The sequence below is a fragment of the Petaurus breviceps genome, unplaced genomic scaffold, assembly GCF_028583685.1.
Source record: "Petaurus breviceps papuanus isolate PSGF00001 unplaced genomic scaffold, PetGlider_PUasm1.0 179, whole genome shotgun sequence".
NCBI lineage: Eukaryota > Metazoa > Chordata > Mammalia > Diprotodontia > Petauridae > Petaurus > Petaurus breviceps.
Window position 1 is genome coordinate 5,523,895 of NW_027185779.1, and position 24,366 is coordinate 5,548,260.

General features: G+C 36.3%; 1 long non-coding RNA gene across 2 annotated transcripts in view; it reads left to right on the forward strand.

Annotated features, from left to right (window-relative positions):
* LOC138160122 (uncharacterized) overlaps positions 1-24,366 on the forward strand; it is a 380,488-nt gene that overhangs the window by 60,421 nt on the left and 295,701 nt on the right. For both annotated transcript variants that reach the window (XR_011168079.1, XR_011168078.1), the window contains exon 2: positions 4,065-4,134. This is a non-coding gene — a long non-coding RNA (uncharacterized lncRNA). The remainder of the gene's footprint in view (positions 1-4,064; positions 4,135-24,366) is intronic.

The window sequence follows — 24,366 nt, forward strand, 5'->3', positions numbered from 1 at the left end:
TACTTTGGTTGAGCATCTCATCCCAGCTTCATCTTTCTGAATGTGACTTCTACTTTCTTATATAGAACTATCGGAACTAAGGTTTTAGAGTCAAAATACAGTAATAGCAAATCTGTTCCATTTCCATTGATTTATTATTCTTTTAGTTCTGCCAATAGTGTTCTTGAGGCGATCTGATTTAATTGAGCCTCATGCCATTCTTCCTGTTTACTCTTTCATTCTACTAGTTTTATTGTTTTGTGAGACAAATTTCCTTCAGTTTCTTCTGAATGTTTTGCAAATAAATTTCTATTTATCAGGGCAGCTAGGTGGTTCAGTGGATTGAATTCTAGGCCTGAAATCATCTTCCTGAGTTCAAATCTGTCCTCAGTACTTATTAGCTGGGTGACCCTGGGCAAGTCACTTAAGCCTATCTGCCTCAGTTCCTTATCAATAAAATGAGCTAGAGGAGGATATGGTAAACTGCTCCAGTATCTTTGACAAGGAAAACCCCAAGTTAGGTCACAAAGAGTTGAACAAGACTAAATAACAACCATGTTTGCAGAGTCCATTAGGTTTTGTGGAGTCATTGAAAAGATGTTGAGTATGACTTTAGGGATCGTTTATTATTTGTGTGTTGTGATAGGACCAGCCTAATGGCCAAGTTCATAGATTGGTCACTAGATTATTAATTTTTTCATTCACAGCAATTTAGGACTGCACAAGTTTGTAATCTTAGTTGTTTGAGGGAAAGTTCGTACTGATTAAACACAGATCTTTGCAATATTGAAGTATATTTGAAAAAAATTTATATTACTTTATAATCATATCTTGTATATTTCTAAGATGAATGTTTCTGTCAGTCATCTACAGTAAAAGGGAAAAACATTCATGAATATATAAAAATGATTTGTGCTGAGATTAAAATCACATGCACATCAAAGAAAGGGTGAACTTTAAAAGGTTTGTTTGCTCGTGTCTTGTTTTGCACTCATTCGAAACAAATGTAAATTGACAATATTGATTGGTTGTCTTTGCAATATTGAATCCTTGGGCTCCCTCTGGTGGTAAAATTTAGTACTTGAACTTCTCCCAAACACACAGCTAGGTAATTAAAGTGAATTTGGTCCTGCTGTTTTGGAGTTCTAGGAAAATGACCAATTTTCAAGTGGAAAGATCTATTATTTGATTTATCCTTGGCATGAATTTCAATATCCCTTATTGGTGATAATTTATTTTTTAAATTGATAGAACTACTTCATAATTTTGGCTTTGGGTCACAGGACTGGTCATTTTATATTAATACTTTATAAATATCCTATAAATATTAAGCATTTGAAAGTTTTAATTTATATTGTAATATTTAGAGGACAATTATTTCCCCTGTATTGAATATTGGAGTGAGGGAGAAGGAAGGTTATATGATAACTTTGAGGTTTCAAATCTAAATAACCAGAAAGATGATGATGTCCTCAACAGCAAGAATGAAGTTTGGAGAGCTCAATAAAAAATGTTCTGTATGTACTTTAGGTTTGGGGTGCCAGAGGGTGTTTCTACTTGGAGATGTCTAATAGATATTTAGACAGCTGGGACTGGAATTCAGGAAAGAGACTGATTGGTGCTGGATATAAAAATTGAGAGTCATTTGGGTAAAAGCAGTAAATGAGGCAGAGGAGGAAGTAGCGCAGAAAAAAATTACATATGGAATCAGAAGTAATATAGTAAAATACTATTAAATATACTCTACATAAATATAGGTATATAATGTATTATATAATATAATTAATATTAATTATATTATATTACATATTTATATAATTATATAATATATTATATATAATTAATATAATTATAAATAAATATTATATATAAATATTACATATATTTATATAGATAAATATATAAATATGTTACTATAAAATTCTAGTTGTCATACAACCTGGTTAAGTAACAACCTGATATCCATATTTTTTCAGCATGTTATAGCTTGTCACTTCAAAACTGATCAACTTGTCTGGTAACTGAAGGACTGAGTAACCATAGCTCTTATAATTCTGAGCAGCACAGATAAAACTCAGCAACAAACTCTATATGAAACACTTGTCGGGCTACTGGTCAAATACTTGGTGTTCACTTTGCTCTGCATTGTCTGAGTTTGGATCTCTAAGGAAGCCAGCAATTGACTTTGACTTGGGCCCATCAATTGAAGAACTTTGATGGTGGTGATGCTGTTCCTTTGAGAAGTACTAACCTTGCAGCTGTCACCTCCTACTGGCGGTTAGCACCTGACTCAGAACTTTTAAACTCTTTTTTTTTTTTTGCTTTTTGGAGGGCAGCTGGGGTTATGTGACTTGCCCAAAGTCACACAGCTAGTAAGTGTGTCAAGTGTCTAAGGCTGGATTTTGAACTCAGGTCCTCCTGACTCCAGGGCCGGTGCTCTATTCACTGTGCCACCTAGCCACCCCTGAACTTTTAAACTCTTAAGCTCCTAAGTTAACCACCAAGGCTATGATTATGGTTCAGTCAAATGTTCTTAGGCAAAGAAACATGAAAGGAGAAGAGGAGGCTATTGCCTAGGCTTTAAGGCCTACTCTTACCTCTGGACTAGTAGGCATGCCTTTCTCACAAAGTGTCCTGACGTTGGGGCTCATATGGGCCTAGATTCATTCTTGGGGAGGGAGCCTCACCCCTAAAAGAGAGGAGTTAGGCTTTTCTCAAATTCTCAGTTTCACCTTACTTTGGAGTTCTAGGGGATAACTTAGGTATGGTTTATGCTTTGAGTCCAGTCTCAGGCTCACCTAGGCAAGCATGTGCTTTACATATGTGTAGTCACCATACATGTTGCTAGGGAAAAAAAAAAAACAACATCCTCTCCTTCTTCCTCTCCCCACCAATTTTGCAAGTTCAAGGGAAATCTGGAAGAATCCTACATGCCATACTTAAAAAAAGAGAAAACTTTGCTTCTCTTCAGGTCCTCTTACAGCTTATTGAATGGGCAGCTCTTCCTGGTTCCATTGCCCATCTTCAAGACAGTATCATAGTTCATAGGGACCAATAAAAGACTGCTTTTTCATCCCAAATGCAAGTCCATAAGGATAGCAAGGGATTTCTGTTTTACTCCAAAGTGATGGTTCATCAGTAAAGGGCTAGAATACAGAGAACCCAGGGAAAAGGGCTGAGTCACAGGCCCATTTTGCAAGGAGTTTGTAAGGAAGATAGAAACATTACCTTTGCTTCCCAAATGTGGTTATAATTATCATCATATGTTCTCAAGTTCAGTTAAGAAAAAAGCAGGGTATAGAAAGAGCATAGGAAGGTTTTGTTTTCTTCCATGTCTTGAAAGATATACCATAGAGGCCAAAGGTAAAAATTAGGAAGATAATAATTTACCTCCTTGCCCTCCCCCCCAACTTGAAGATATTGAACTTAGCTAAAATATAGGTAACATTTACCTACTTTTACTTTTGATCCAGCAATTCATAACTAATTGAATAGATAACTTCTCACAGTCATCATAATGGGGGACAAGTAAAAAACATGCACAAAGGAAATCCATAGGAAACCTCTGATATTCTCATTTGTATCAATGTCTTCTTCTATAAAACCTTTTATTAGAGTTGCTAATAAGTTGCTATGTGAAATGATTCAAAGCTTATTTCCCTTTTGCCTCTGTCTACCTTCTGCCTTTGACAGGACCACCACCTAGGAAATGAAATAATCAAAATATGAATATGCTGAGAAAATTCAGTTAAATCAACAAGAATTTATTAAAAGTGCTTACTATGTGCCAGGCATTAGGGATCCAAGGACAAAAAATGTAACAGTTTCTTCTATCAAGAACTTTACATTCTATTGCAAGAAACTATGTATAGTTATCAGTAAGTACAAAATAACTTAGAGAGTGAGACTAGCCGCTGAGGGAATTAGAGGAGAGGATTCAAAATGTTTCTTTTAGTTCTGAGTTGGTCCTGGTCTGGAAGCTCCCAAAGGACCAGCTCAGTTTGGTTCCCAGTGAAGTTGGCCCTTCTCTAGGACAATAACTGAGCTCACCTGACCTGAAACTGATTTATGTTGTTCTCTTGAAGGTTATTCAAGCCACCACCTTCATCTTAAGAACATTCCAGAAGTGCTTCAGGGGATTCTCGGGCCAAATTGGTAAGTAGAACAGATTTGATTTCTATTCTTCTTTGGGACTTTTTCTTTCCCTTTTCAGATTGTTCCATTTTTTCTTCCTTTTTTTCTCCTGCCCACAAGGTGCTAGGTATATTCATGTTGCCCTGGTCTCTCAGTAGAAGGAGATGAATTATTTCACATTAAGTTTTCAAGGACAGCATGATACAATGGGAAAACATTGGGGAAAAAAAAGAAAAATATCCCAACTCTGACATTTACTGGTTATATGACCTTGGCCAAGTCTACCTCTTTGAACCTATATTTTCTCATATGCAAAATGAGGGGGTTGAATCAATGACCTCCATGATCCTTCAGAGCTGTTTACTCTATGCCTTATTTCCCCTAGAAATACTCATGTTTGAAAAAGAAGACCATATTTAACATAGAGGAATGCATTACTACTGATAAGATTTGCAGGATTTTTTTTATAAGAACAAAGTATCCAATATAATCTTGACTCACATATAGATAATTTATTTCTCAGATGGTAGAAGAAACAATGAAGGAAATTTTCACCTTGGACTTAATCTTAACCAACAAAGAAGAACTAGATGGTAAAGTGGAACTAATGAAAGCCTTAGTCACTATCTCATCTTAGAGTTCATAATAACCAAGGAAAGGAGAGGCGATTCCATTCAAATAAAGACCATCTCTTGGGGGAAAAACAGATTTCAGAAAGCTTAAAGAAAGATACTCTGTTACTCTGACCAACAACTTTAAAAAGGAAAATTGCTCTAAGGGGGATGGCAAGTTCTAAAAGTTTGTTAGCTAGTATTTATATGGCACTGTATATAAGGCATTGTGCTAAACATTTTACAATTACTATCTCATTTGAGCCTTGTAACAACCTGGAAGGTGAGGAAACTGAAGCAGAGGTTAAGTGACTTGACAAAGGTCACACAGCTAGTAAGAGTCTGAGACTGGATTTGAACTTGAAAACATATAAATGTAAAAGAAGTGAATGGATGAAATAAGCACTCATTAAAACACCGACTATGTGCCAGGGACCATGCAAAGCATTTTGAAAGTATTATATCATACAGGGGAGGCAATATCTAAAAAACTAACATGACTACATATAAAGCTTTCCAACAAATTTGAATTTTTAAAAGGACATGTGCAAAAGATAAAAGGAGGGACAGGAAACCAAGGTTGATTATGAAAGCTTGGCATAAACTATAACATAAGTGTCTTAAACCTGGGTTTGGAAAATCAACTTCACAAATGTAGGGTTGAAGTGGTATGATTTGACAGTAGTTTGAAAAAGATCTTGGGGTTTCAGTGGACCACAAACTCAATGGAAGTTAGTAGTATGATGTGGCATCCAACAAAGTAGGTATGACCTTAGGTGGTCTTAAGAGATCCATAGCTTCCAGGAATAAAGAAGTTCCTATGAAGTCTGACATGGTCAAATTATAGCTGGAACCCTGAGTTCCCTTCGTCTTTTAAGAACCTTGATAAGTTCGAGGGTGTCTTGGAATGCAGGAGACTACGGAGTGAAACAGGTGAAGATTTGTGGGGTTCAGGCAGGTGGGCAACAAGCATTTGTTAAACACTTACTATGTGCTAGTCATTGTGCTGAGGGTTCAGGGATAGTGGACCCAAAGTCTACTGCATACAGGAGGTGTTTTCCCTGGATTTTGGCTACCCAACTGAGCCATCATTGTGTCTACCTACTAAAGGAATATAGGTGCTCTCTAAATTTTGCCATTCTGGATCAAAACTTCAGTTATCCTTTCTATTTGTAGCTCTTTCCAAGTGATTGTGAGTATCTTGGTGCCAAGGTGGATTCAGGTTTCCTGACATAAGGGGGAAATAGTTGATATGTGAAAGCTTTCTGATGTGCTCATTGTTGTTGAAAATCTTGTTGAAAATCTCTGAGAAACTGGGGAAAATCAGAGAGGCACCAGAAGACTAGAAAGTGACAAGTGTTTTGATATTCAAAAATATGAGAAGACTATACAGTTATTCCTTCTACATCATGGGTCTTAGAGTCATAGCACCCCGCCCCCCCATGATCTAGAGAATCTGAAAATCTGAATAAAATTTTTTGGCTCTCCCTTCATACCAGAGAAAAATCTAATTTTTTTTTCTTTTTCTCTTATAAGATAATTACAGTATCTAATTGTAAAATTTGGTTTAAGTATTTAGTCATGGACTCTGTGTTATCTACTAGCCTGTGAGTGTCACCTGCAACTTCTGCAAAACTCCCCAAATATTCCCATTTAATTTCTTATGCAGTATATAGAAACCATGATAGGGAAATTTGAAATGTGGAATGGATAACTGTACTTCAAAATTTTGAACCTCTGAGTTCACTTCACAGAGAATATTCAGAGTGCCTTCGGCCCAGGGCTGCCCTGTTTTTGGAGAGCTGACTGTAGAAACTAAGCTTGGACTTCTAATCCTCACCTACCCATCAATGGCCTAAGGATAGTGACAGGGATGATTTGCAGCCTGGAAACCATGTCACATGAGGAACTGCTGAAGAAACTGCACTAAGAAGATTCAGGAACAATTTGATAACTTATCTTCAACTTTGTGTAGGATTGTCACTTTGGTTCATATTATAGCTCTGCTGCTTTTAACCTTGAGTATGACCTTAGTCAAATAATTTACCTCCTTTGGGCCTCAGTTTCTTTGTCTTTAAGGTGAGGGAGTTGATCTAAATGACCTCTGAGGTCTGTTCCAGCTCTAAATCTATGATCCTATATTCCTATCTAAGTTTGAATCCCAGTCCTGCCACGTGTAGCCTAGTTGACCTTGGGTAAGTCACTTAATCTTTTTAGGCCTCAGTTTCTTCATCTGTAAAATGAGGATGTTGGATTAGATGGCCTCTGAAATTCCTTTAGATTTAAATTTAGATTTGTGATCTCTGATGGGATGACCTCTAAAATCCTTCCTAGCTCTAAACCTATGATACTATCTATTATCCTGTGATTCTATGAGTTGACTTATTTTGTGGGGTTCCAGAATTATTCACAAAAAGGGAGATTTTGTTTCAATACGGGGAAGACTTTTCCAACAAGTAGAACTGCCAAAAAATGAAATTAGTTACCTTTTGAAGAGATAGGTTTCCTTTCACTAGAAGTATTTGTAATACCAATGCAATATTCACAGCACCCATAGTCATGATAAATATACCTGCATAGTGCTTGATTTCAAAATACAACAGACTCTTCATACAGAAGACAGAAGCAAAACATTTATTCAGACACCAGAAAACCAAATCCGCAAACCAGTAAGCTGATTCCATCACAGCAGCAAAGAAGTTAATAAGCCACAACAGCACAGAGAGCCACACTATCCTTTAACTTTCCCACAAACCAACACAAGACCAATATTTACTTATAAGCCTATCTGTCTGCCTTGGAAGTGTCCTCTCCTCTTAACCATCTAGCTTGCTCTGACTCCCAGCTTCCTGTGGGCTCTGCTACATCCTTCAGCAAACTCCTGTCACCACAGCCTCCATGTGATCACATTCAGCCTATTAAGGGGGCAGAGTTTATTTTCAAAGCAGGGAAGATCTTCAAATTCACATTACCATTATATAGAGGGCGTTGTTGAGGACTCTAAGGGGTCTGCATCCCATGGGCATGAATTCAGGTTGTTACTCATCCCCTGTGCAAGAGAGGCTTGGAACTTTCTGGCCATCCCTGAAACCCTGGCTGCTTGAGCAATATAGATAAAGTAGTGACGCATGAGATAAGAAAGCAGGGAAGCTTCCCAAGGGAATAGCCTCTGGTAAAGTTGCAAGTTAGGTGCCTCATGTTGCAAACTACATGAAGAAAGTATTATGTAAGTGCTTTAGCTACAGTATATAAACCCTAATCCTCAGATGCTTACTTGCAATAAATGTATGCTTCCAATCTCTGCCTAGACCACGGACTCATTATTCACATTCATGCTCTTATGTTTTGGTTGGTGCTGCAAATGTGGGCAAATTACATTCGGCCCCAAGATCTTTCACGTCCCTTAGATAGCAAAAATGCATTAACAATATATTTCATTACATAGATTAATGAGAGTTTAGGGGTAACTGGTGTCAACAGAACTTTCCAAAAATATAACAGGGATAATAGAAAATAAGCACATAAAACAATATCTTGAGGGGGGAGCTTGGGCACAAGCACCCCATCATTACCCCCTCTAACAAATGGGTCTCAAAATCTTGGGGTAAGGAGTGAAGAGTTCTTTTCCATAGCTACGTCCAGCTGAAATTGAATGCAGAGCTGTCCCTGCCCCAAGAGGTCCCATTTGAGAGGTCAGTTCTTTAGTTGGCATCTGTAGCTCAGTTGAAGCCAGGTTCAGGAGGTCCCATTTGAAAGGTCAGTTCCTTAGCTGGCATCTGAAGCTTGATCGATGCCAGGTCCAGGGGTTGTGCATCACAGTCATGAACAGGGGGTGGCATCTGGCTTAAGTGATCAGGCATCTGCAGGTGGAGGGTACTCAACCTGCAGGAAACAAATATAGCAAACAAGTTTAACAGACAAAAAGCCAAAAAGAAACAAATACAGGGTCAACTGTGCTTCTAGAGTCCATGAACTCACTACCATAGCCTCATTCATGGTAGAATTTATGAGTTAAGGGTACAATTTGGTAATCATCTTCTCCTGAATAAACAATAGCTATGGTATTGTCTTTTCCATGTGCTATAATCTCCACAGTCTTTGGAACATCGTCTGACTTCCACTTTACCCATACTTTAACTCCCAATTTTATTCTATTAGTAGAATAAAACCCTTCAGTTCCTCTCGTAGTTATTTCAGAAGGAGGGTCAGTTTTCACAAGGGATATTGTTTCACAAGGAATACTAATCACGTGAACTATTCTATCATTTTTACAAAACTGTATAGGTTCTTCACCCAAATTTTGCAATGTCACAATAATTTCTTCTTTATAATTAGAATCATGTATTGATTCTAATACATGTATTCCTTGAGCTGCCAAACCTGATTTAGATAATATCTGCCCAAAATAATTTTTAGGGATGCTCATATTCCAGTAGAGATGTTTCTTATTTCTTTTCTATCCAACCAAAAGTTTTCTAAACAATGTAAATCATATCTTGCCAAATCAGGTGTTCCTGGAAACAGTGCTGGGACATCTTACCTCACAGTCCAATACTCAATATTTGGGATCTTATATGTCTGCTGTTTTCTAATTTGCAGATTTGGGATCATCATTCTAGCTAGAGGTGTACTTCCTCCCAATGTCTATTATTCAAATTATGCAAAGTAGTGAGCAAATTATCCTTCAAATATTAATCCGAATTATTAGAATTTAATTTCCTTAACTGTTCTTTCAATAATCCATTCATTCTTTCAATTAACCCAGATGCTTGTGGATACTATGGAATATGAAATATCCATTCTATATTGTTTAATGTATAATATCTCTTCATTTCATTACCTTTGAATTGTGACTCATTATCCCTTTGAATCTGCATTGGGGTTCCATAATATAGACTTATGAGATCTAGAGTTTTGCAGGTGTTTTTCTGGGTCTCATCCTTATAAGGACAAGCCACTAGTACACCTGAATAGGTGTCAACACAAGTACATATAAATTTGTATGCTTTATCTTGGGGTAGAGGACCAATATTATCTATTTGCCAAATCTGGACTGGGACTTTTCCCCTTGCTATCTCCCCAGTTATTACCTGAGAAGTAATTCATTCCTTTTCCAATTGACATATATGACATTCCTCTGCTATGTTTTAACAATAAATGAGAGATACTAATATCTCAATCTTGTGCCCACTGGTTTGTGGCCTGGATTCCTAAATGACTGGTCCATTTGATGGACCCATTTTTCTGGTACTGGATCATCAGTTGGTGTCAGAGTAGGGAAAATATGTTGATTAGCAATTTTTGCTAGTTGATCAGCATGTGCATTGTACTTGTGTTTTGGTGTGGTGAGGGCCATGAGAGCTTCTACATGAAAAACTGACAAATTAGTAACCAAAGACATGTGCTATATATCTTCCCACAATTCTTTGCCTCAGACTTGTTTATCATGAATTTCCCAATTTTGAGTTTTTCATATGGGCATTTGTTATGGGAATGTAAATTTAAGATCTTCCCTGCCCCTAGGCCCTTTGATAGGCTTGGTTTTTGCGAATGCTTTTTGATTGGGCAGTGGGTCAAGAGGGTTGTTACATTCTCTGAGTCAGGAGAAGGCTATGTAAACCCTGATGTGAGGCTTTGTTTTGGGACTCACTTTGAGAACTGTTGTGTGATTTGACCAGATGAGACTCTGAGCAGTTGTTGTCGAGCTCCCCCCACACTCCACCCTCCCACCGGCTTTGAAAACCCAGATGTTGATGCTTCCCTCTCTGGTAACTGTGACTAGGTATGGATGTAATGGTCAGACAGTTGGAGGCCTATCTGCTTGAAATGTTTCTCTGTTTTCTTGTAACTTCTGCTTATAACTTCTGTCTGTATACTCTGAAGTTTGGGGTGCTGACTTTTTCCCCTGAACTAGGTAAATGATATGTTTGATTGATTAAAGTAAGATTGTTAACCCATTTTGAGTTGCTTTCCTTTAGAAAAGCATATCTAAGAACCTGTGTTGGCAGCCACCCTCGGGATTCTGGGGTGCTTGCAGCATTCAAGTAGATAACCCATTAGCTACCACCCATGAATCAGTAAATATTTGCCACTGTCCTCCTGGTTCTGTTTTGAAAGCTTGATATACTGCCATAAGTTCAGCATACTGACTATTTCCACCTATCCCAATACTTTCCAAAGTCTGCCTAGTACATGGGTTATAGGCTATTGATTTCCATTGTCTTTTATGGCCCAAATATTTTGCTGTCCCATCCATAAACCATCTGTGTTTCTTCTCTTCTTCAGCTAATCCATCATGTCTGCCATTCCATTTTACCAAGGACTGTACCAGCTGTTGCTTTGGTTCAGGGGATGTATCATTTGCCTCAGTATTGATGTTTGCTACAGATTCATGTAGAGCAGAAACTCTATTTTTGCCTGTTTTAGCTCTATTTTGAATATACCATGTCCATTTAATTATGCTGGCCTCTTGTACATGTGTAATTCTGTGAGTAGCTGGGGTACTCATTACCCAGGTCATAATCGGGATTCCAGGCCTTACTCTCACTTCATGGCCCAGAGTCAGTTGTTCAGTCCCTACCAAAGCCCAATATACAGCTAACAACTGCTTTTCAAAAGGTGTATATTGAACTCCAGATGAAGGAAGTTTCCTGGACCAGACTCCTAAAGGTACATTTAGGCTTTGTTGTTTTTGCCATAAACTCCAGTTTGCATAATTGTACTGTACAGTCACTTGTAATTCCACAGGGCCATTTTGCATAGGCCATAAAAGTAGGGCCAATTGTATAGCCGCCTTGGCTTCTTCAAAAGCTTTATTCTGCTCAAGTCCCCAATCAAATTAATATTTCTTCAGAGTAACTTTATATAAGGGTTTTAAAATCTGTCCCAGATGCAAAATGTGATGTCTCCAATATCCAAATAATCCTATAAACTTTTGGGTCTCTTTCTTATTGGTAGGGATAGAAAAATCCTGAATTTTTTGTTAGGCTTGTGATAGAATCTTTCACAGTCCCTTATTCCATTGTATTGCCCAAAATTTTACATTTTGAGCTGATGCTTGAATCTTTCCAGGGCTAATTTCCCAACCTTTGCTTTTTCTTATGCTCAATTAAAAACATCAAACTCTTATCCACTTCTTTTACATTTTTTCCCTTTATCATAATATCATTAATATAGTGGGTAAGCTGTATACCAGGTAGTTTTTTTTGTTTTTGTTTTTGTTTTTTGCTTTTTGGAGGGCAGTTGGGTTTAAGTGACTTGCCCAATGTCACACAGCTGGTTTTTGTGTTAAGTGTCTGAGGCTGGATTTGAACTCAGGTCATCCTGATTTTAGGGCTGGTGCTCTATTCACTGCACCACCTAGCCACCCCATTTTTTTTCACCAGATAGTTTTAATTCATCCAAATGTTCAGCCACAATCCTATGACAAATAGTGGGGCTATGCAGATATCCTTGTGGCAAGCTGGTGAAAGTGTATTGTCTGCCCTGCCAAGTGAAAACAAACTGGTCCTATTGTTTAGAGTCTATTGAGATGGTAAAGAAAGCATTGGTTAAATCAATAACTGCCTACCAAGTCCCATCATATTTCTGGATCCTTTCTATTAAGGTGAGAGTATCTGGAACAGCAGCATATAAGGGAGGAGTTACCTTATTCAATTGTCTATAATCCACTGTCATTCTCCACGTCCCATCTGATTTTAATACTGGCCAAACAGGATTATTCCATTATGTGGTTGTAGGACTAATGCTCCTGCTTCAACATATTCCTTTATAGTGTTAGTAATTTCATCTTGCCTACCTGTCACATGATACTGCTTTAAAGTAATTACTTCAAAAGTAGATTAAAATGTATACAAAATAAATAATGGCAAATCTTTTTTGTTATGGGCAAAGACGCTAGTATTAGGGGTGAGGGATGAATCAGGAAAGGCCTTTCATGGGAAACAACACTTATTGTGAACTTTGAAGCATGCCAGGGATTCTAAGAGGTAGAGATGAGGATGGAGTGCATTCCAGCCATGTGGGACAACCTATGCCAAGGAGACAGGAGCTGTAGTGCTGTGTATGAGGATCAGCTTGGGGCCCAGTTTGGTTGGAACTGATAGAACTTGAAGAGGATTAATGTGTAATAAACCTGGGAAGGTATGGAGGAAGCTATATGAGTATTAATTTAGTCACTGTATGGAATATGGCTTGAAGAGGGGAGAGATTTGAGTTGGGGATACCAACTAAGAGGCTATTGCAATAGTCCAGTCATGCAATAATGAGAGTATGAACTCAGGTGATAACCATTCAAGTGGAGAGAAAGGGATGTATATGAGAGACATGAAAGCAGAATCAACAAGACTTGACAACTTATTGGATATAGGCAGTAAGAGAGTGAATTAAGGATGGAATTAAGGATGATTCTCAAGTTGTCAGTTTAGGCAAGAAGGATGCTCATGTTCTTTTAAAAAAAATAATTGGGGCGGCTAGGTGGTACAATGAATAGAGCACTGGCCCTGGAGTCAGTAGGACCTGAGTTCAAATCCAGCCTCAGACACTTAACACAAAACTAGCCTTGTGAATTTGGGTAAGTCATTTAACCCCAATAGCCCTACCTCTCCCCCTCCAAAAAGCAAAAAAAGAAAAATCTTTAAAAAAATTAATTAATTTTTAGTTTTCACCATTCACTTCCATGAAATATTTTCTCCTCACCCCTCCTCTCCCCCACTCCAAGATGGTATGCAGTCTGATACAGGTTCTACATATACATCCATATTAAACATATTTTTACATTAATTATGTTGTAAAGAAGAATTAGAACCAATGGAAGAAACCACAAGGAAGAAACAAAAAACCTAAAAAAAGAGAGAGCAAACAATGTGATCTGATCTGCCTTTAGACTCAATAGTTCTTTCTCTGGATGTGGATAGCATCTTCCATCATGAGCCTTTTGGAGTTGTCTTAGATCCTTTCATTGCTGAGAAGAGTTAAGTCTATCCAAGTCCCCTCTATTTTATTATATTTGTGTGTGTGTGTGTATGTGTGTGTGTGTGTGTGTAAAATTTTCCACCCAATTAATTATTAAAACAATTTAAAAAAATTTTGAGTTCCAAATTGTATCTCTCCCTCCCTGAGCTGGTAAGCAATCAGATATAGGTTATACATGTGCAATTACGTAAAACATTTCCATATTAGTAATTTTGTACAAGAAAACTCTAATAAAAGAAAAATGAATGAAAAAAAGAAAGTGAAAATAGCATGCTTCAGTTTGTATTCAAACAATCGGTTCTTTCTCTGGAGGCGGATAGTATGCTTCATCATTAGTTCTTTGGGATTGTCTTGGAACATTGTATTCTTGAGAATAACTAAGTCATTCATAGTACTTCATTGTACAATATTGCTTAGAACCTTCATTTTAAGAAGGATGTCCAGGCCTGCCATGTCTTCATTTCCCTTTAGCCTTACTCCTGACTACTCCAAACTCTCTCTGCTCTGCTTCTTTGCTTCTGCCTTCTTCTTTTCAGCTTCCTTTTATGTGTTGTCTTCCTCTATTAGAATGTTAGCTCCTTGAGGGCAGGGACTGCCTTTATTTCTACATATATGTATGTTCCCAGTGCTTACAACAGTGCCTGGCAGACTGTAAGAGCTTAATAAATACTTGTTGACTTTGACTTGATGTTCTGGCTAGCTGGGAGTAGATTAGTTTGAGCAGAAGTTAGGGTTGGAACAATTTTTTCAATGATTCTGTTGTCTATACACAGCTCAAGTATATTGAGGATGATGACTAAGTTAATGAAATTGTTTGTAAGCTTTAGAAAAGTAGTCATGTGCTGATCATAAACCATTAATAGGTCAATTAAATTAAGAAGGAAATAGGAAAGTGATAATAAAATGTCAACTTTCTATCTGACCGTAAAAAAAAATGATCAAAAAGATGAAGCTCTCTCTTTAGCTTTTATGGGTGCCACTAGCATGCTGAGTAAATAGATGAAAGCATTTTCTCTTCAGATTTCTATTAGTTCTTCTTCATCCTCTACTGAAATGTTGTTTAGCTCTTTTAAGCTATTCTGAGTGAATTATAATAAATACTTCAGTGCTACCCTACAGCAAGTCATGGAAAGTATATTTTATCTTTTTATCAGTAGAACAACACTGCCAAAAAGTCAGATTAAATCAGAGTCCCAAATGGTCCTTTTTTACTTAACATATTGACCTAAAATTAGTAAATACTAAAGTAGTCAGAATGAGATAATACATTTCACTTGTATTGTAGAAGTTGTTTATGTAATTTAACACACGCAGGGTTGGTCTCATGGGAGCTAGTGTGGTATTGGCTCACATCCTTGGCTTTGGAAAGCTTCCTGTTTTTGTGTTTAACTGACTCTGAAAAAAAGTAGTATTCTATTTTTTCCTTTTTATTACAAACTTTAAACCATCAATAACAACAATACTTTAATAGACAAAGAACAGAAAAGAAAATTGCATGTAAAATCATGAAATTCTATATATTAAATTTAGTTTCATAACTTCATTGAAGCAAAACTGCCGTGCTTGTTTGTATCTCCTGTACTTCCTTATGGTCTTTTCTGCCCCCACTCACCCCCCATTTGCATCACTACCTACTAACTTACTTTATTACCCTGCCAATAAAAGATTTCCTTTGTGTTAAGTAAACATGTCATGCAAAACAGATAAACATATTGACCATGTCTGAAAAATGCATTTCTTGTTTGCCACATCTAGTGTATTATCTCTCAGCCAAGAGGTGGGAGGTACACTTCCTCATCTATTGTCTGAAGTCATGATTGGTCATTATAATGATTACAGTGGCAAAGTCTTTCAAAGTTTTTTCCTTTACATTGTTGTTGATCTTGTATAAATTGTTTTCCTAGTTCTTCTCACTCACTCTGTATCAGTTGATACAAGTCTTCCTAAGTTTCTCTGAATCGACCATATTCATCATTTCAGCAAAATAATATTCCATTATATTTACATGCTGTCACGTGTTTATTCAAGTCCCCAGCTGATGCCCCCTCTTTGTTTTTAGTTCTTTGCTACAACAAAAAGGGCTGTTATAAATATTTTTGTACATATGAGTCATTTCCCTTTGCCTTTGACCTCTGTGTTGTATATTTCTAGTAATATAGTAAAATTTCTTGGCCAGAGTTTTTATCCACAGAATTTATGGATGTATTTTCAAATGTCTTTTCTTACCGGTTGGAATAATTCACCGCTTCATGAGCAGTATGTTGTTATTGTGCCCATCCTCCCACTGTTCCTTCAATACCTGACATTCTCTTCTTTTGTCATCTTCACGAAATAATCAATCAATCAACAAGGATTTATTAAGCACCAACTATGTGCTAGGGGATTCAAGTGTAAAGAATGAAACAGCCTCTATTTTCTTATTTTCAAGTGGGGGAGACCACCCCCACTAAAACTTCTTAGTCTGACATCTGAAGGGACTTGTCCAAGGTCATCTAGGCAGTAAATGTCAGAGGTAGAATTTGAACTGAGATCTTCTGACTCTAGGGCCAGTTTGATTTCCACTGTATCACATTCTTCCCAAGGTATTTATCCTTGGGTCTAGGTTAGCCAACAATTTTGTAAATGGCTTGGAGGAAGACATAGTAGGGATGATTATAAAAAAGTTGCAGACTATCCAAAGCCAGGAGGAATCACCAGCATGTTGGACCACAGCCTCTACATCCTTAAAGATCTTAATGACCTATCATGACAGGTTGAATCTAATAAAATTAAATTTAATAAGGCTGATATTTATTCAGTTTGCAAAACCTTTTTCTTCCATAGAATGTGATTTTTTTCATTGTCCTCTTTTGAGAGATTTACACTAAAAAGAACATAGTGGGGAATTGAAGTAATTATGCAAAATTCAGGCAAAAAGAACTCTTCATGGTTTATCTAGATATTTTTAGCAACCTCTTTTAGTTTTAATTATTTTTATTTTATGGAAATGGAATTTTTTGGATAATTAGGTAAATTCTCTCATATTTATACTTAAGAATGACAAAAGTGACAAAAAATGATAAAAAAGTAGGATCAATACAAGACTCTGTTACTAGAGGGCAGCAAATGATTGCTTTTCTGCTATAGATAGGAAAAATACAAGATGTTGAAAATGTGCTCAACAATACTTATCCTTTTACTGTTGAATTTTAGTGAATAAATATGATAATGGGGTCTCTTTTCAATGGTCTTTTCTTTATTGTTTTAGAATGAAATGAACAATAGTACTGATAAAAGTACCAGTTTCTTATCACTTTTAATGGAGCATATAGAATAAATGACAAATATACTTTGATTAAAATATCAATGGACTCCACCAGTATTTTTTTCCTTGTTTTTATTTTTAAAGATCTTTTAAAATCCCAGAATCTTCTTTTTAAATACCTGCTTTCATGAATAGAGGATACAATTATCTATTTTTATAACTAAGTGTACATTCTATATTGCAAATAAAAACTGAGAAATTCACTCATATATAAAATATATTCTCCAAAGAAAAAATGGAGAAGGTATGAACTGGAAAACTAGTTACTTATTAGACACTAAATTATATTTCCTAAATGATTAAATAGTACAATTTCAATAATTCTGTACTTTCTTTTTAAAGTTAATTTAAAAATTGAATTTAACATTCATCACCAAATACAAATATTTCATGATAGCAAAAAAAGCAAAGTTTGGCGCCTACCTGAAATTTGATAGTAGTAAACATTTGGAATGGTTGGATTAGTAAAGAGCAACTGATTTCCTCATATTTGTCCGCAGGAATGAAGCATCTTTCCTAAAAGGAAGTAAAAGAAACAGAATTGGGAACATAGGCCTTGCTCGTTTCTATTCCTCTCTGTTTAATTTCATTAGACATGGTTTTATTTTTTTGCCTACTATGTGCAGGGTAATGTACTATGAACTGGAGATATTAAGATGAATTAAGACAGTCCCTTCTCTCAAGGAGGTTATATTTTAAATGGGACAAGAATTTTAAGACACAGGACCATTGTGATTATTTATCAACAGACATCCATTCACTCTTTGGAAGTGAGTTTCTGGTGTTAATTGTACTCTATGAGAGAAGAATACACATTCTTTTAGATGGACATACATAATTCATTGCTGACTAGTTCTGTGCTGACAGCAAAGAGAGAACACACTGGAAAATTATATTCTTCATAATTATCTGGAGATGACAAAGACCACCACCAATTGATCATTTGTTCTTCCATATTCAAGACCTTTATTTTACATCTCTAAGCATAGTCAGCATTCTAATAGGGGGGTCTTATTGTTGGGAGACTTCTCTCACTCTCTTTCTTTTCCTGTGATTTAAACAACTGTATGCATTGGTACATATGTGTTTACATAATGTGGCATATGGAAGTGGTCAGTTTTGGCCACAGAAATGCTCTGAAGCTTTGCAGTCGTGTTGCGTGCCCATTGTGGTTGTTTGTCATCGGCAATATGACATTTCTTTTTGAGTATACCACCAAATATATTCACAGGGCCTTTTCAAAAAGAGATTGAGTCTTTTCCTACCCACTGCAGAAGAAATAATAACATAGAACAGTCTGGATTTTATAAACAAATATGGTCTACTCAATAAAGATGGTTTGGAGCTTGTCAACAAGGTTTAAGGGTGAATTTTCTTTAAATTTGTGGTATTGAGAACCTCAGGTAGAACTGGAAGTTTAGCAAATTAAAAAAAAAGATTCCTTAGGGGCGGCCAGGTGGCTCAGCGAGTAAGAGCACCGGTTCCAGTGTCAGGATGACCTGGATCAAATCCGGGCTCAGATACTCAGCACCACACCCAGAAATAATAACTGGCCATGTAACCTTGAGCAAGTTACTTAACCCTGATTGCTTAAAAAAAAAAAGATTCCTTGGCAGAGTACACAGTATTTTCCAAACCTGAAATCTCTTCTTATTTTTAATTTTTTTTTTTTTTTTTACTAATGGGAAGAATGACAATTTTTTGTTTGTGAAATGCTTATATGTTTGCTTGACCTTCCATTAGTTTCATTTCAGGTCCCAAAGCAGAAGGATATTGGTCTTAATTTTATTTAGAACATTTCCTTCAATCTTAGAATCTTTCATGAATATGAAGAATGGATTTTGCAAAGTACTCTGGATTTGTATTGAATTCTTTTTGAAAAAAAGTTTTAGTGGGGACTGTCAACTTTGATAAATAAATGAAGGTTCACTTTTATTGACTCGGATGGCCTAGGAATTTGTAGGAGGAAGAGACCAGTAGGATCAGATGTACTGTGTCTCACTGAGCCCTGAGGGAATTCTTGAAGGCTAGAAATATGACTTAGATTGCTGCTTGGTAGTCTCAAGTCTTAAGCCTCACTTAAATGCAATTTACTTGCAAGTCAAGACCTTACCCTCTTCATGTCATTGGTCCTCTTTGAGAACAAAGGACAAACAACAATAACAATTATTATTAGTTGGATGGATACAGAGGAAGACTGGAGATAGAAAAATGAGCTGTATGGGGCCTGGATTAGTCCAACTTCTAATGAATCAATGGTACAGAATTTGCAAAAGTGGAGGGAGCAGGTTTCCCAGGGAGAAGGAGGCAAGTGGTTCAGGAAACACATTTCTTCACCAATCCTTGAGTACACTTTAACTAAACTGGAACTGTGAGTTATGTGGAACGTAACTGAGGAGAGGGAGCTTGCTGGAAAATATTGGTAGGCTCAAAGTCAGAAGAGATCTTAAAAACTATATAGTCGAAACTTTTTATTTTAGAAATGAGGAAATCGAGGCCCAGGGAATTTAAATTACTTATCCAAAGTCACGCAGGTGGTAAACAGCAGAGACTAAATGTGACCTCCTGTCCTCAGATTGCATAGCCAGCATTCTTTCTATTACCCTGTGAAGAGGCTACTTCTCTTTACCTTCTTCCTTAATGAACCTCATTTTTGTTTAATGACTTTTGTAAATCTTACTGATTGCAGTTGGAACAGGGTGACAAAGAGCAGATCCCTTAGGTAGACTTGAGCCAAATTCAAGTGTTCCCAGGGAGTAAACTCTAGGTGGGAGCTGAACTGTTACTGAGATATTATTGAAGATCACATAGATCAAATCCAGAGTCTGTGAGCATAAAATGGAGAGCTAAGAACTACAGAATACAAAAACAATTGTGCTTTGTAGCTTTGTGTGTGCAGAGAAAGGAAGAGCCACAGAATACAAAAGCAATTTGGCTTGTAGTTTTGAATGTCCAGAGAAAGGAATGCATACTTCAAGATTTTCCTAGCTTATGTGATTGCTGACTTACACAAGTATTTGGTGCTTAGCAATTTTAAATGACAAATATTGGATATAAGATGAATTTAATGGCAATGTTTGTCTATTGAATTTTTGAAAGAATTCTCTCAAATTCATGTTTAACATTATCACCATAAAATTTATATTGATTAAATATGCCTCTTTTGATGGGTGTTTTATATTGCGAATTAAACAGTTTCATGTCACTTTCCCCCTTTCACTAACCATTGTTGGATATTACAAATAAATAACATTGATGTGGGGATAATGTAGTATGTTATGAAGTTAATGATTACAAAAAAGATATACTAGAAATAAGAATAAAAAGCAAGATAATTCTGCTTTTTTTTTTTTTTTTTCTTTTTTGGAGGGCAATTGGGGTTAAGTGACTTGCCCAAGGTCACACGGCTAGTTTTTGTGTTAAGTGTCTGAGGCCAGATTTGAACTCAGGTCCTCCTGACTCCAGGGCCGGTGTTCTATTCACTGTGCCACCTACCTGTCCCAAAGCAAGATAATTCTGGTACATGTATGTACTCTCATGCTGATGTGTGGTACAAGATGTACTGGGAGGAATTGGTTTTCAAGTATCTTATACTGTTGGGAAATGTGTGTGAGAGAGAATTACAAGCAAACTCATTCTTTTCGAAGAAAGCGAACATGTTGGATGCTTTAAATAGTACAATCACTTAGCATATACCTTAAATTCATTTCATGGAGTACAAATTATAATCATGTCTTTGCCTAGAATGGAAAGTCCTTGAGGAACGAACTATTGTACACTGACCTTTATATTTCTGGCACCTTGTATAGGCCTGGCACATAATAGGGACTTAAACAATGTTTGCAAAATGAATTGAATTAAGCCCAGGGGAAAAGCTCATCTTATTTTGTTGTTACCCTTTATCTTTATTTTCAATGTGTTCTTTATTTCCAATGAAAAGGAGATTTAGAGGAAAAAGTTGTCATAAAGATAGGAGGAAAACGTTGTGTCCTTTACCTCAGAAAAGCTTCAAGAAGGGAAGTTATTTTTGTCTTCTTAACCAAGAAATTGATTCTTACTATGTCCAATGGATCCCCCAGATACCTTTTCTAGTTTGTGGAAATAGCTTTAAAACTTTTTCATGTAGGCAAAGATTGTGTGGAAGTGAGAGTGGGGCATGAGGGAGTAGGAAGAATGATGGAATCATAAAATTTCAGAAATGGAAGGGACCTCTGAGGCCACCTAGTCCAACATGGACCTACTTCTACAAGATTATTTTCTATAATATTTGGGTAGGCCTCTAGAAAGTGGGGGAGCCTACTAATTTCTACAGTAGCTCATTCCACTTTTGGATAATGCTGTTAAGAGATGTTCCTTACATTGAGTTTACACCCAACTCTCTACATTTTCTCTCATTTGCTCTTAATTTTACTCTCTGGGGTAAAAAAGCACAGGTCAGATACCCTTTTCACATGACAGGCCTTCAAACATTTAAATGAACTATTATGTCCCTCCTAAGATTTGAAAAAGAAAAAAAAGTTTATAAGAATAATCTAAAAAGAACTAAGGACCCAGGTAATGTCTCTCAGGGGGTAGCTAGGTAGCATAGTGAATAGAGCACTGGACTTGGAGTCATGAAGATTCATCTTCATGAGTTCAAATTCAAACTCAGACACTGACTGTGTGATCCTGGGCAAGCCACTTAACTCTATTTGTCTCAGTTTCCTCATCTGTAAAATGAGCTGGAGAAGGGAATGGTAAATCACTCCAGCATCTTTGTCAAGAAAATCCCAGGAATCACAAAGAATCTGACATGACCGAAAACCAATAATTATTTTATCTCAGTCCCACATCTCTTGAGATTCAGTTCTTGAACTTAATCTCTCTCTCTCTGCATGCTATTTCCGTACGCAATCTCTTGTCTCTGCATAGGACTGACATTCCTTCAGCAACTGGTAGGCAACATTGCAAATGTTTAATAACTAAGGTATATTTTAAGGAGAAAATGGTGCAGTGAAAAGAATACTAGATTTGAATTCAGAAGATCTGGATTGGTGTCCTAGCTTCAGCATTGAATAGCTTTGTTATGGTGGGCAAGTCTTTTAAACCTCTAAGCCTGTTTCTTCATATGTAAAATGGAGGTAAGACTTTTACTACCAACATCACAAGATTGTTGGAAAGAAAATACTGTATGAATTGATTAAGTTGAATCATCATCATTACTAGTATTACAAATGAAAACCATGGTATAGGATGAGTACAGAGTCTCCGTTATTTTCCCAATGACCTTAGTATAGATGTGTAATATAGTTTCCTGCTGCAATGTCTATCTATAGACAGCAGATGTTGCTGGTTTACTATTAAAAAAAGCTCCTCTAGTGTCTGTGTTTTTATCAGAGAATTCTGTGCTGATTCACCTTAAAGTTAAAGCATTTTACATTTTAAATTGTGCATAAGAACTTTAAAAAAAGTAGTCATTTTCTCAAACATATACATGCATATTCATACATACACACATACATATACACACACATATATATGTATGTGCTATGTGTTAAATGTTTCCCCATTTTGATTGTCTGGAGAGGTTTTTTTTTCCTTCTGATGCTAGCGATAAAATATTAGATTACTAAATTACAGATCTTCCATAAATTACACGTGGAAATAATAAATCATACATGGAAAATTTCAGGTTTTGAATCTTAAAAATGAGATTTTCTCTGTGTAACAGATAGCATGTTCTCACTAAAGTCTTCAAAGTTCTATTGCAACTTTGATAAGTTTCAAAATCTTTATTATTTCTTATTGAACATTTGACTTTTAACAGCTTTATATTTCCCCCTATCCATTCTCAATCCTTCTCTTCTATTTGCCTATTATGTACAAGGCATTGGAGATCCTGTGTTCTTAGAAATAGATTGTGCTTTTTTCTAGTTGTCTGAATTTTCTTATTTCGTATTATGATGCTTTTCCATTCAGTAACAGTAGAAGTAGATTATCATAAAAGGGAGAGTAGATACAACATGATTATATGTGGAGCAACACTAAGAAATATAGATTCTGTATGCACATCACCATTTGAATTTGAGATTTCAAAGATCACTAAGTCAAATGGAGTCTTAGATGATTCAACAAATAGACAAGTGTTTATTAAATGCCTTTTGTATGCTAAGCACTGGGGATGCAAAAACCACAACCAAAAGAATTTTTGTTCTCAAGGAGCTTATGTTCCTCTGGAACAATTAACATGTATATAGAAATCAGAAATGGACCCGTGTTTTCATTGCTATAGAGAAATCCCTTTACCAGTGGAGGTTGGCACCTACCTTCCACTTATAGTCTTAGAGAAATTCTTGGAGCACTGAGTGGGTAAGTGACTTTTCTAAGATCACATAGCTAATCTGTGTCAAAGATGAGATTAGAATTTAAATATTCTTAATTTTGAGTCTAATTCTCTACTTGTGTTTCTCAAATATGTAACATAGATATGCAAATGAAAAATAAATACAAAGTAATTGGTAGAGGCTAGGATATTACTAATGTAAAAGAAAAGTAATTTTTATCAAGAGTAAAATTTTATATCCCTACATAATGCTACTATCTTAAATAGAAAATGTTACTTATTTGATCTGTATATTTAAAAATATTTCCCTTGAGGCTTTTGTTTATACCTGTTATGCCCTTGTATTAGTTCTGTTGTACATAACCAAAACAAGCAAATGAAAATCCAGTCCATAAATTCAGGATGAATAGGATTTAACTTACACTAGAAATTTTTGACCAATTTCTATAAAACCATGACCCCCAAATGCCTTCCATAGAAAAAGATGATTTTACTTTTAAAGCATCATCATCTACATGATCCTCTGGTTTAAGAAAATAGAATTTTGGAATCACTTAGGCATCTCCTAAGTGATTTTTGAGATGTCACTGGGAACTAAAAAGTATTTTTATAGCATATTAAAAGATAATATTCCCTAGCATATAAAAAGATAATAAATGTAAAGATGCTGCCTTATATTTTCTTTCCTTACTCTCTCTCCCTCTCTTTTTAGTATACACTTGAGAAGGATAAAGAATCCAGGAAGTAAAATTGGTTAAGGTCATGATCTTTAAAGACCTCTCTCAACCTAAAGATTCGATGCTTTTACCTCTCTCTACCTTCCTTCCCCCCATGTCCCCTCCCCCCCCCATATTAGTAGTGCATGTTACAGATGGGATTTCACCCTTATTTGGAACTTGATTTTAATAGTTAGTTTGGGTTGAATTTTAGGGTAAAAAGGATGTTGGAACTGGAGTCAAGACATGGGTCATGTCAACAAGTCCATGAACATTTATTCAGCACCATGTGCCAGCCACTCTGCTGGAGTCCAAGCCCAGTCCCAA